The following is a 13,157-nucleotide window of genomic DNA, read 5'->3' as shown; positions in this document are numbered from 1 at the left end:
CCCCGTGCACAAATTTCATGCTCTGGGCCTCTAGCATAATATAAATCATCAACAGAATCTATATATATAAAAAGCCAGTGACCAACCAGAACGACCACCAGCCCAGTCAGCAGCTACTCACTCCCTCAGTAGTCCTGCAGGTTCAATCTCCAGAAAATGGGCCAGGCACCGACAGACCAGCACTGCCGGCAGGATCCTTATAGCGCCGCCAGCCTCCTGGAACTCGGCCTCGGGCATCTTGGCATTTCCCCTTCCTAGAAGTTCCGTAAGGAGCTGTGACTGCTCTCCCCTGCTTCCTCCAGGTCCTGCGCTCTGGCCCCTGCCCGCCCTGCTCCAGATGAAGTGTGACCACTGCATGCACGAAAGGAATATAGTAAAAAAAAAAAACCCAAACTGATGACCAAGGGAATGCCACAGTTGACGTCCAGAGTCTGGCTCAGGAGAACAGAGAGAAGGGAGAATTCCATAAGTTGGCTGATGCCAAGATATTTCTGAGTGACTGGCGTGTGACAGTTATGTGACCACAGAGGAAGGAGTCCAAGTTTCTCAGCAGAACGCCAAGGACCTCTTCCATGTTCTGAACCTTAATAAGAAATGTGATACCTCACAGCACAAGGTGCTGGCAGTGTCCGTGTGTCCTCAGTCTCTGCCTTATTTTGCTTCTAAATTCAGCCTCAGTGTCACTGATGCATCCAGAAGGCTCTGCGGCTTCCTCAAAAGCCTTGGAGCCCACTGTCTTTGACATGAAGATAGCTGCGTACTTTAGCATCCTGGAGAGTCAGAAGGAATTTGTGTGGGTACTGCCAGCATCTTGAGGAAGAGCCCCAGCTACCCATGCTGACCTCCACCTGCCCCGTCTGGGTCCATATGCGGAGCGTGTGCTGGGTCACCCCATCACGCCCCACCTCTGGACGGCCAAGTCTCCCCAGCAGATCATGGGCTCTCTGGTGCAGGATTACTTCACCAGATGGCAGAACCTGTCCCCAGACAAGATTTTCCAAGTCATTTTGGCCCCTTGTTATGACAAGAAACTGGAGGCCCTTTGAGAAGATGTTTCCACAGCTTTGCATAGTTCTGGGGTGCTGACTGCATGTTAACCTGAGGTGAAATTGTCCAGATAATGGAGCAAAGTGACGTCACCATGAACGCCGTCGCCGTGGACACTGTTTGGAGACGTGAAGGAGGAGGAGGTGAGGCTCCACGAGGGTGCCAGCTCCGACAGGTACCTGGCGCACATCCTCAGGCACACGGCCAAGGAGCTGTTCAATAAGGACGTGGGGGTGCTCACCTACCGCACCTTGAGGAACAAAGACCTCCAGGAGGTCACCCTTGAGAAGGACGAAGAGGTTCTGCTACGCTTTGTGGCTGCTTATGGCTTTCAGAACATCCAGAAGTGGTCCTGAAGCTGGAGAGGGGCAAGTTCCCCTGCCACTTCGTGGAGGTCCTGGCCTGCGCCGGGCATGCCTAAGCGGCAGGGGCCAGGCCTGGGCAGAAGACGGGTGTGTGGACAGGGACAGGGCGCTGCTGTGGCAGATGGAAGGCATCTAAGTCGCCATCCTGGTGTGGCCCCCGGAGACCAGCGCCCACGTGCAGAAGCTGTACCAGGAGTGGCTGGGGCGGGGGTTGGGAGGACTCTCCCCAGGCCTAGGTGGCCCTGCACACCACCTAGCAGGGCCAGGGCAGCCTGCCAGCAGCCGGGGCATCAAGTGGTAAAGGTCCAGCAGACGCCGGGCCTGCAGGCCGCCTGAGGAGGGGTGTCAGATGCGTGAAGGAAAAGCTTAGCGTCTTCGTCATCCCTTTGGTTTTCAGAATTCCCTGCTCCCCATCTGCTGGCTCCCTCCCTCTGAGGGACACTGTTGTTGTCATATGGGTGGAACTGGAATATTGTATCTTGAGAAGATTGCCCCAATGTACGTAACCTTTTATCTGACGATGAAAAAATCCCAAAGAACAAGAATGGAAACAGACTACTGTCCTTTAGGCTTAAAAAAAAACCGCAGAAGTGTCCTGCGAAGAACTGAGACTTGGTTTGTTACTCTTGAAGGTGTCTTTGCCACAATGTGAATAAACTGCCACCTTTTGGAATAGGGGCTCATACGAAAGTCTGCATTCCCAACTTTTCTTGAAACGCATCTATGTTCTGCAGCTGTGGCCACCGTCCTGAGACCAGGTCCTGTCGACCAGGTCCTGTTGGTGGTAATCAGGGGGCACTGGAGTGGAGGCCCCCCCCCCATGCCCTTTTATGTTCAGGGATTGAACTGAACTCACTTTGGGGGAGGCCTGGCAAGGGCGACAGGTGTCACAGATGGAAGGATGGAGAATGGAGAGGCGGACACCCTGCTCAGTCCCTCCCTGGGTGGGTCAGGCAGATGAAGGCCCCAATTGGGTGAGATAGCGTCTTCTGTGTCTACCTCTCACTCCGTGGGCCCAGCCACTCCCCTCAGCTCTGGGCAGCCCTCTGCGTTCCTCCACAGCGCACTCTGCCCTCACATGCTGCTCGCCCTAAATGAGAAGGAAGAGAGCAGTTGGCCCGCAGACAACTACACAGAAAGATCCACAGCCACCACAGAGCCCAGCACTCCGTGCATGTTAGGGCCGTCCTGTGAAGTGAGGCCTGTGGCCGGCCTGGTGTTGGTTTCTAGAGCACCTAGATTCTGTTACCATGTGAATGACATTCTTCTTGAACCCCTCAGTCTGTTAGATTTCCCTCATGTGTTATTGTACCTGTGAACCCATCTGGGTTATAACTGGGACATTGTGTGAAATTACCTATTTTCTGCTTTCAATCTATTTACAGTGGGGTTTCATCCTCTGTGGTAATGTAGATCTATTTCTGACTATGGAATAAACAGTTGAAGTGTCAAAAAAAAAAAAAAAAAAGCCCGTAGGTGGCTCTTGACAACTGGTGGGAACAACAGCGTGATGGATCCTGGATCCCAGGCCCGCAAGGGCATCCCACTGCCCACCCGGAGGGCTGATAGTGTCCTGGCTCCCACCAACCTTCCTCAGGACCGCACCCGTGCATGAATTCGTGCACCAGGCCTCTAGTTATGCTATAAAAATCCAGTATCCAAGCAGAAGAAACACAGTCAAAGATGTTAGGAAAAAAAGCAACCTAATTTCAGTATTCTCTTGGGGACATTACATATCAGTAGTCAACCAAGCAATACATAGAGTCATAAAGGTGCCTGGCTGGTGTGGCTCAGTGGTTGAGCATTGACCCAGGAACCAGGAGGTCGTCAGTTTGATTCTTGGTCAGGGGCGTGCAGGAGGCAGCCAATCAAGGATGTTCCTCTCTCTCATGGATGTTTCTATCTCTTTATCCCTCTTCCTTCCTCTCTAAAAATCAATAAAAAAATATTTTTAAAAAAGAGTCATAAGGGTAACCTAAGGTGACCCCAATATCAGCCAGGTTTTTATTCATGTGTGAAGATAACCTAAAAATAAACTTAAATACGCAAGAAAGTCTACGATAGAATGCCCATCTGTTCTAAGAAATTTACTTGAGCAAGGAATCCTTCAACAACAACAACAAAAGAGCAACTCTCTTTGTTCTATTTAATGTTCTGTATATTGCATTCACTTTTGTCCAACATTGATATTGCTCTATTTGTTCTCTTGCTCTCTCTCTCTCCCTCTTTCTTTTTAATCTTCAACTGAGGACATGCTCATTGATGAGAGAGAGAGAGAGAAAGAGAGAGAGAGAGAGAGAGAGAGAGAGAGAGAGAAATGTCAATGTGAAAGAGATTGATTAGTTGCTTTCTGTACAAACCTCTTTCCCCTTGTCCCCCTACGCCTCATGGAAGCTGCAACCTAGGCATGTACCCTGACTGGGAAATCGAACCCACAACTTTTCAATATAGGAGGGTGGGGGATGCTCCAACCAACTGAGACGCACCCATCAGGGCCTCTTTTTATTTGTATACTTTTTTTTCTATCCTTGTATATTCAGTCTATGAATTACATTGTTTTAGATATTATCTTGTATAGAGTATATGGCTGGGACTTCTTTCTTTTACCTTGTCTCAACTAAGGAGTTAATTTCTTTTAAAAAGTGGTTTCAATCTCACCTTCATTTCTATGATAGACATTTGTACTTAATTCTATTGTATTAGTATTTACTTTTGTATGATCATATTTTTGGCTTTCTTGCTGTGTTCTGTTGCTGTATGATATCTGTTTCCTTTATGTTCCCTCCCAACTTCTCCACACATCTCAGTAACTTGAAAGTATATACTGTAGCATATTTTTAGATGGACTAGTAATTATATCCATTAATGTAAATATCTTTATTTTACAACTTGAGAAATAAAATGATATATATTGACACACTTCTATAAAAGATGACACATTAGCAAATGTCTTTTTAAACTCCCCATCTTTTTAGCATTAATATTTTTGTCCTTATGTAGCTTTTGTGTATATCACAGTAACACTTTCATTCTCATTTGTAGAGAGCTATATTACTTAATTTGGGTTTGCCAGAGCAAAAAGATTTTTAAAATATACCAAATGCATTGAACAATTATTATAAATAATTTTCATTAATGGAATGTCCCATACTTAGTGCCTTTTAAAGAGAAACCAAATAGTAATTTTAAGTGCTATGAAACATTTACAAAACCACCAGATATTAGGCAACAACAACAACAACAAAAATAAATATTTTAGTTTGGAAAGAATACAAGTATATATTCTGACCACAAGGAAATACAATTAGAAATTCATGACAGAAAAGGAATAAATACTGTGAATAACCAGTTACTAGTATATACATTTCAAGGCTAGTTATAAGGGGCATGGCTGCAGTTGGGGGTGGGTCAGGGCTCCACTGATTATACTTTAGGGATATGGAGGCAGAGGACCTGTTTGGAGGATCTATGCTTTTGAAATCCCTTGTTTTCCCTTCCTGCACACAAATCCATGGTGATGTTCTCTAAAGTATATGGCGAGTTCTGCACTTTCAATCTATTCTGAGTGCATGTCATAAAAAGGTAGAGAGACTGGTTTTTGTTTGTTTGTTTTTCCCCAGGCATTTTATTACTCATGTTTTCAAAGGAAAGACTTTGGGGGAAAACTTAGTAAGTAATGAGTAAATATGCGTAAGTAGCATGCAACTTCTGACCCTCTTCCCTTTCAAAAAATGAAATGAGTGATGTCATTATAAAGAGAAAGACACCTTAATTTATTCTCTAATTTGGATAACCCACTGGGGGTAGGGGAGACCCTTGATAGTCATAGGCAGGAAAGTGAGAGAAATCAGTGCTGCTAGAATCACTGTTTCTCAGTTGTCAGAACATTTTAATGAAATGCCAGTCGTTCATGCCAAATCCTGAAGGAAACTGCAGGGTACTAATTGATGAAATGATTTTGTTCTTAAATGGAGTCTAAACTATAATAAATTCTCTCCCATTTTGCAGAGCACAGCACTCTATAAGTTTGAAAGGTAAGACATACTTTTAGTATGTATAAACGGAGGAATGCATTTGAAAATAAAAATTTTAATTATGTTTGACATCTCAGGCCCAGTGCTGTCATCCTGTAGGAAGTAACATCTTTTTTGACATCCCTAGTGGTAGAGACTTTAAATCAGTTTCCACATTGCTTTTCTGCTGGCTAATCAGAATGGATGATGTGACATTCTTCTTACCAACTCATTCACAGGGAAGAAAAGATGTGCAGAGAAGTAAGGCTGGGCTCAACTGATATGATGAATTTAAATGAAAAAAATCTAAATATATTATATTTAAGCTTTAATTCACTGCAAAATTTGAAAATTCTCTTTTAATGAATGATTGTACAGTGATTCACTGCAAAATTTGAAAATTCTCTTTTAATGAATGTACAGTTTTTTTCTTATTCCTGGTACATACCTTTGCTTTGACTTAAAACTAAAAGAATATTTATTTAAAAATAATAGAATATTAAGTCATATTTTACATCTCAAGTTCAAGGTTTGAATTAGAGAAAGTTGATTTGCTATTTGCTATAAAAGGGGCTGGAAAGATCTTTTTATACTTGTGTTTCAAATTGCAGGTATTAGAAAGGCATCATATTTTATTTTATTTTTTTTGATGTTTGTATAGTCTTAACATCTCTTGACTCATCATGTACATTAGATTTAAAAGCATAATCCATGGAAACAGATCCCTATAGTAACTACTATTTCCATGCTGGTGGAACTTTCTTAAAGACACACCAACATGATTTTAGGTTTCTCTTGTGAAGAAAAAACAAAATTTCTATTTGAATATTCAGGATTTTCCTCAAAACTTTACCTGCATTATTTGGGAAATAATAAAGTTGCTTCCATTCTCTTTTTATTTTTAAATGTGTAGGCATATACTTCATATTTCTATTTAGCAATATGTTTATTAGTACATCTCCTAGGGCAAAGGAAACTAAGGAGAAAATAAACAAATAGAATTACATCAAAATAAAAAGCTGCTTCACAGCAAAAGAAACCATCAACAAAATGAAAATAGAGCCCACTGCATGAGAGGACATTTTTGCCAGTGATACATCTGATAAAGGGATAATTTTCAAAACATATAAGGAACTCGTACAACTTAACAAAAGGATGACAATCCAATTAAAAAATGGGTAAAGGACCTAAATAGATACTTCTCCAAATGGACATACAGATGGCCATGAGACATACGAAAATATGCTCAAAGTCACTGATCATCCAAGAGATACAGATTATCACCTCCTACCTGTCAGAATGGTTATCATTAACAAATCAAAAAATGACAAGTGTTGGTGAGGATGTGGATAAAAGGGAACCCTCATGCACTGCTAGTGGGAATGCAGACTGGTACAGCCACTATGGAAAACAGTGTGGAGTTTCCTAAAAAAATAAAAAATGGAACCGCCATATGACTTAGTGATCTCACTTCTAGGAATAGATCCTAAGAAACTTGAAACACCAATCAGAAATAATGTATGCACCCCTATGTCCATAGCAGCACAATTTATAATAGCTAAGATTTGGAAACAGCCCAAGTGCCCATCAGCAAATGAGTGGATAAAACAAGCTGTGGCACATTTATACAATGAAATACTACATGGCTGTAAAAAAGAAAGAACTCCTACCATTTGCAACAGCATGGATGAACCTAGAGAGTATTATGCTAAGTGAAATAAGCCAGTCAAAGATAAGTATCACATGATCTCACTGATATGTGGAATCTAATGAACAAAGTAAACGGATGAACAAAATAGATCCAGAAGCATAGAACCATGGAATAGACTGAGGGATTTCAGAGAGAAGGTGGGGGTTGGAGAGTGGGTGGGGAGAGATTAACCAGGGAACTTATATGCATACTAGAGGCCCAAAGCACAAAATTTGTGCAAGAGTAGGCCTTCCTTCCCCTGGCTGCTGGCACCAGCTTCCATCTGGCACCCGAGACCCGGGCTTCCCTTACAGTGCTGTCTTCTTCCGGGCTGTAAGGGAGCATTTATGTACCCAACTTAGGAGCAGCTAAACACATAAAGCAAATCTCGATGGATATAAAGGGAGAGATTGACAGTAATACAGTCATAGTAGATTTTATCACACCATTGACATCAATGGATAGATTTTTACAGTCTGAAATCAAGAAGGAAATAGAGGTCTTAATTTACACACCATATAAGATGAATTTGATTGATATCTTCAGAGCATTTTAAAATCAGCATAATATATATTCTTTTTGAGTGCACATGGAACATTTTCTAGAATAGGCCACATGTTAAAAGACAAAACAAGTCTCAGTAAATTCAAGAAGATTGAAATCATATCTGTGACCATAATGGTATGAAACTAGAAATCAGTTACAAAAAGAAAACCCTGAAAAACACACAAACACATGGAAGCTAAATAACATGCTGCTAAACAACAAATGGGTTGCTAATTAGCTCAAGAAAGAAATCAAAAGATACCTTGAGACAAATGAAAATGAGAACAGAGCAACCCACATTTTATGATAGACTGCAAAAGCAGTCCTCAGAGAAAAATTTATAGCATTACAGACCTACTTCAAAAAACAAGAAAATTATCAAACCAACAATTTAATCTTACACCTAAAGAAACTAACAGAGGAACAATAAACAAAGCCCAAAATGAATCGTAGGAAAGAATAACAAAAATCAAGGAAGCAATAAACAAAATAGAACCTAAAAAAATACAAAGGTTTATTGAAACCAAGATCTGGTTCTTTGAAAAGATAAACAAGATTGATAAACCACTAAATAGTCTCATCATGAAAAAAAGAAAGGGAACCAAATAAATAAAAGGAGAAATAACAATGGACACCACAGAAATAAAAATGATTGTAAGAAAATATTATGAATAACTACTTTTCACAAGTTGGACAATCTGGACACAATGGATAAATTCCTAAAAACATACAGTCTCCCAAAAGTAAGTCAAGAAGAAACACCAAGTTTGAACAGAATTATTACAACTAAGGATATTGAAACAGTTACAGAAAAACCTCCAACAAATAAAATTCCTGGACTGGATGACTTCACGGCTGAATTTTATCAAACATTCAAAGAAGAATTAAGACCTATCCTTCTCAAACTTTTCTAAAAAATTAAGTAGAAAGAAAGACTTCCAAGCTCATTTTATAAGGTCAGCATTATCCAAATTCCAAAACCAGATAAAGACACTACAAAGAAAGAAAACTATAGACCAATATACTTGATGAACACAGATGCTAAAACCAACAACAAAATATTTGCAAACCGAATCCAGCAATACATTACACACATCCTACAACATGATTAAGTAGTATTTCTTCCTAGGATGCAAGGTTGGAACAATATCTGCAAATCAATAACCGTGATACAACACATAAACAAAAAGACAGATAAAAATCATATGATCATATCAATAGATGCTGAAAAAGCTTTTGACAAAATCCACACACATCTATATATATAAAAGCCTAAGTGACTGGCTGACTGTTCGACCGGTAGCTGTGATGCACACTGACCATCAGGGGGCAGATGCTCAATGCAGGAGCTGCTGAGCTGCAGCGACTAGGCAGTTGCTGTTCTCGGGTGACACCTGGAACCAGAAAAGAGGGAGCCTGATTCAAGGGTGTGTCACCCAAGAACCACCCTCTTGCAATCCAGGACCCCTTGGGGGATGTCGGAGAGCCAGTTTTGGCCCGATCCCTGCAGTTCAGGCTGAGGGACCCCACTGGTGCAAGAATCCATGCACTGGGTCTCTAGTTTATGACAAAATTTCTCAGACAAGTGAGAATAGAGGATACTAGGCCAATAGGGCAATACAATCCTTAGTGGCCATGCTGTAAACTTGCCATTACAGGAGAATGAAAGACCAGGAAAACTCACTGGACACGAGGCATCAGATCACATAAGGAAAGGAAACTTTCCTGATCACACACCTGCGTTCTATCTGCATTCCCAGCCCACCAGCTCAGCCCCCAAAACCACTGATGACAAGTTTCCCACCAGTGACTGCATATAAGGATGAAACTCCATCTTTTGGGGGCTGCCATCATTGACCCAATGTCCCCTTGGCTTGGTGTTGTGCAGCCCTTCCCTTTGGATATCTCATCCCCCATCTTTAAATAAATTGAATTTTCTTAAATCTCCATCTGAGATGGCTATTTAGCCTACCCATGTGCACTACCATGCTAACCATCCACCATGTTCACCTTTCAGAGGGAACATATCACAACATAATAAAAACTATTATGACAAACCCACAGCTGAGATTATACTCAATGGGGAATACAAAGAGCATTTCCCCTAAAATCAAAAACAAGACAGGGATGTGCACTTTCACACTCTTATTCAACAGAGCACTAGAAGTCCTAGCCACAGCCATCAGACAAGAGGAAAAATAAAAGGCATTCAAATTGGAAAAGAAGAAGTAAATTGTCATAATTTGCAGCTGACATGATACTGTATATAAAGAACTCTAAAGATTCCACCAAAAAAACTATTAGAACTGATATATGAATTTAGTAAAGTAGCAGGTACAAAATAAATAGCCAGAAATAAGTTGCACTTTTTTTACACAAATACATATGAATAAAATAACCCAAGAAGGTAAAAGACTTGTACTGAAAAGACTCTGAAGACAGAAATTGAAGAAGCTACAAATAAATGGAAGCATATACTATGCTCATTGATGGGAAGAATTAACATTGTAAAAATGTCCATACTTCCTAAAGCAATCTATGATAATGCAATTCCTATCAAGATACTGATGACGTATTTCACAATACTAGAACAAATGTTCAAAAATTTATATGGAACCATAAAATACCCGAAATAGTCACAGCTATCTTGAGGGAAAAAAATAACAAAGTTGAAGGAATCAAGCTACCTGATATCAAACAATACTACAAAGCCATAGTAGTCAGAACAGCATGGTACTGATATTAAAAACCAGCCATATAGATCAATAGAACAGAACTGAGAGCACAAAAATAAACTTATGCTTATATGGTCAATTAGTATTTGACAAAGTAGGCAAGAACATACAAATGGGATAAAGACATTTCAATAAATGGTGTTGAGAAAATTGGACAGATTCATACAAAAAGATGAAACTAGACCACCTTCTTATACTATATACAGGAAAACTATCATGTTTGGGGAGTAAGGGGGTAGTGTAGGTGGAAGAGGGCATAGAGGGGATAAATGGTGATGGAAAAATAAAATAAAATAAAAGAATTAACTCTATATAGATTAAAGTCTTAAATGTAAGAATCAATACCATAAAAATTCTAGAAGAAAACATAAGGAGTAAAATCTCGGACATTTCTGTTAGTAATATATTTTCTGATATATCTCCTCAGACATGGGAAGTAAAAGATAAAATAAACAAATGGGATTACATCAAAGTAAAAAGTTTTTGCATAACAAAAGAAACCACCAACAACATTAAAAGACAACCCATTGACTGGAAGAACATATTTGCCAATGATACATCTGATAAAGGGTAAATGTACAAACTTTATTAAGAACTTATACAAGTAAACATTAAAAAGAACAATCCAATTTAAAAAATGAGCAAAAAACGTAGACACTTCTCCAAAGAAAGCATAGAGATGGCCAAGAGACATATGAAATGATGCTCAATATCATTAATCATCAAAGAAAAATTAAAATTTCAATGATGAAGTATTAGAAAGGGCAACTAAGAAAACAATCCCATTTACTATAGTACTAAAAGTAAATAAATTAAATACCTAGGAATAAATTTAATCACGAATGTAAAAAAACCTGTACTCCAAAAATTATAAGACACTGAAGAAATAAGTCAAAGGAGATACAAATAAATAGAGGTATATACAATGTTCATGCATAGAAACAATTAACATTATTAAAATGTCCAAACTACTCAAAGCAATTTATAGATTCAACATAATTTCTATCACAATTTTCACAGAACTAGAAAAAATATTCCAAGCATTTATATGGAACCACAAAAGATCTCACATAGCAACAGCAATCTGTAGAAGAACAAAGTTGAAGGAATCATGCTACCTGATATCAAACTGTACTACAAGGCCATAATAAACAAAACAGCCTGGTGCTAGCATAAAAACAGACATATCCTATATAATAAAGAGTTAATATGCTAATTAGACCAAACAGCAGAATAACTGTCCGGATGACCTTCCAGACAAACTGAGGCTACGAGGGCCGAGCCCCTTGCATGAATTTTGTGCATCAGGCCTCTAGTAGATCAATGAAACAGAGAACAGAGCCCAGAAATAAGCTAAAACCTTTATAGTCAATTAATTTTTGACAAAGGAAGCAAAAACAAACAATGAGGTAAAAAGATAGTCTACTCAATAAATGGTGTTGGGATAATTGGACAGATATGTGCAAAAAAATGAAGGTAGGTAACCTTCTTACACCATGCACTAGAATAAACACAAAATGGTTAAACACTTAAATGTTGGACTCAAAACTATAAAATCCTAGAAGAAAACATAAGCAGTAAAGTCTCAGACATTTCTTGTAGCAATATTCTATCTGATATATCACATTGGGTAAGGGAAACAAAAGAAAAATAAACTAATGGGATTACATCAAACTAAATAGTTTTTTAGCACAGCAAAGGAAACCATCAACAAAATGAAAAGACAACTCACTGAATGAGAGAATATATTTGCCAATGGTGCTTCTGATAAGGGGTAATATCCAAAATTTATAAAGAACTTACACATGTCAACACCAACCCCTCCCCCCCAAAAAATCCAATTAAAATATGGGTAAAGGACATGAATAGACATTTCTTCGAAGAGGACATACAATAGTCAATCCCCCCCCCCCCCCGCAAAAAAAATCCAATTAAAATTAAAATATGGGCAAAGGACATGAATAGACATTTCTTCAAAGAAGACATACAATAGTCAATAGACATGAAAAGATGCTCAACATCACTAATCATCAGAGAAATACAAATTAAATTTTTAAGGAGATATCACCTGTAAGAATAGTTATCATCAATAAATCAACAAACAATAAGTGTGAGGAATTGGCATCCTTGTGAGATAGCTATCATAGAATCACACTCATCCCCCATTTTGCTTCATGGAGCAAGATTGGGTATTCTTTAGGGACAAGCCGTGCCTGAGATAAATTAAACATGCTAGTAGAACTGCTATGAAAATTGGTAAGATCTTTTTCGAAAGCAATATTGAAATATGAAAAAAGAGCCTTAAAATATTCATACTCTTTGATCAAGTAATTCCATGTCTTGGAATCTGTCATTCAAAAAAAAAGTCAAAATATATTGAAAACTTCCTGAATAAAGATGATCATTGTAGTGTTATTTAGATTGTCTAAAAGCTGTGGTGCATTTATGCAATGGAATACTACACAGCTATAAAAAAGAAGGAACTCTTACCCTTTGCAACAGCATGGATGGACCTGGAGATCATTATGCTAAGTGAAATAAACCAGTCAGAGAAAGACAAGTGCCATATGTCTCACTAAACATGTGAATCTAATGAACAAAATAAACTAATAAAATAAAACAGGCTCATAGTGACAAAAAACAGTCTGACCAGTGTCAGAGAGAGGGGGGTTTAGGTACTTGGTGAAAAAGTTGAAGGGATTAAGCAAAAACAAACAAACAAAAACAAATAAACAAAAAAAAAAACACCTTATAGACACAG

At 39.1% G+C, this 13,157-nt stretch overlaps 1 pseudogene; it reads left to right on the top strand.

The window, feature by feature from the left end:
• The first annotated feature begins 337 nt into the window (after positions 1–337).
• LOC102245294 lies at positions 338–1,713 on the top strand (annotated as a pseudogene).
• Positions 1,714–13,157: the final 11,444 nt, after the last annotated feature.

This window comes from Myotis brandtii, unplaced genomic scaffold (assembly GCF_000412655.1).
Source record: "Myotis brandtii unplaced genomic scaffold, ASM41265v1 scaffold162, whole genome shotgun sequence".
Classification (NCBI taxonomy): Eukaryota; Metazoa; Chordata; class Mammalia; order Chiroptera; family Vespertilionidae; genus Myotis; species Myotis brandtii.
This window is presented reverse-complemented; position numbering and strand designations above follow the sequence as displayed.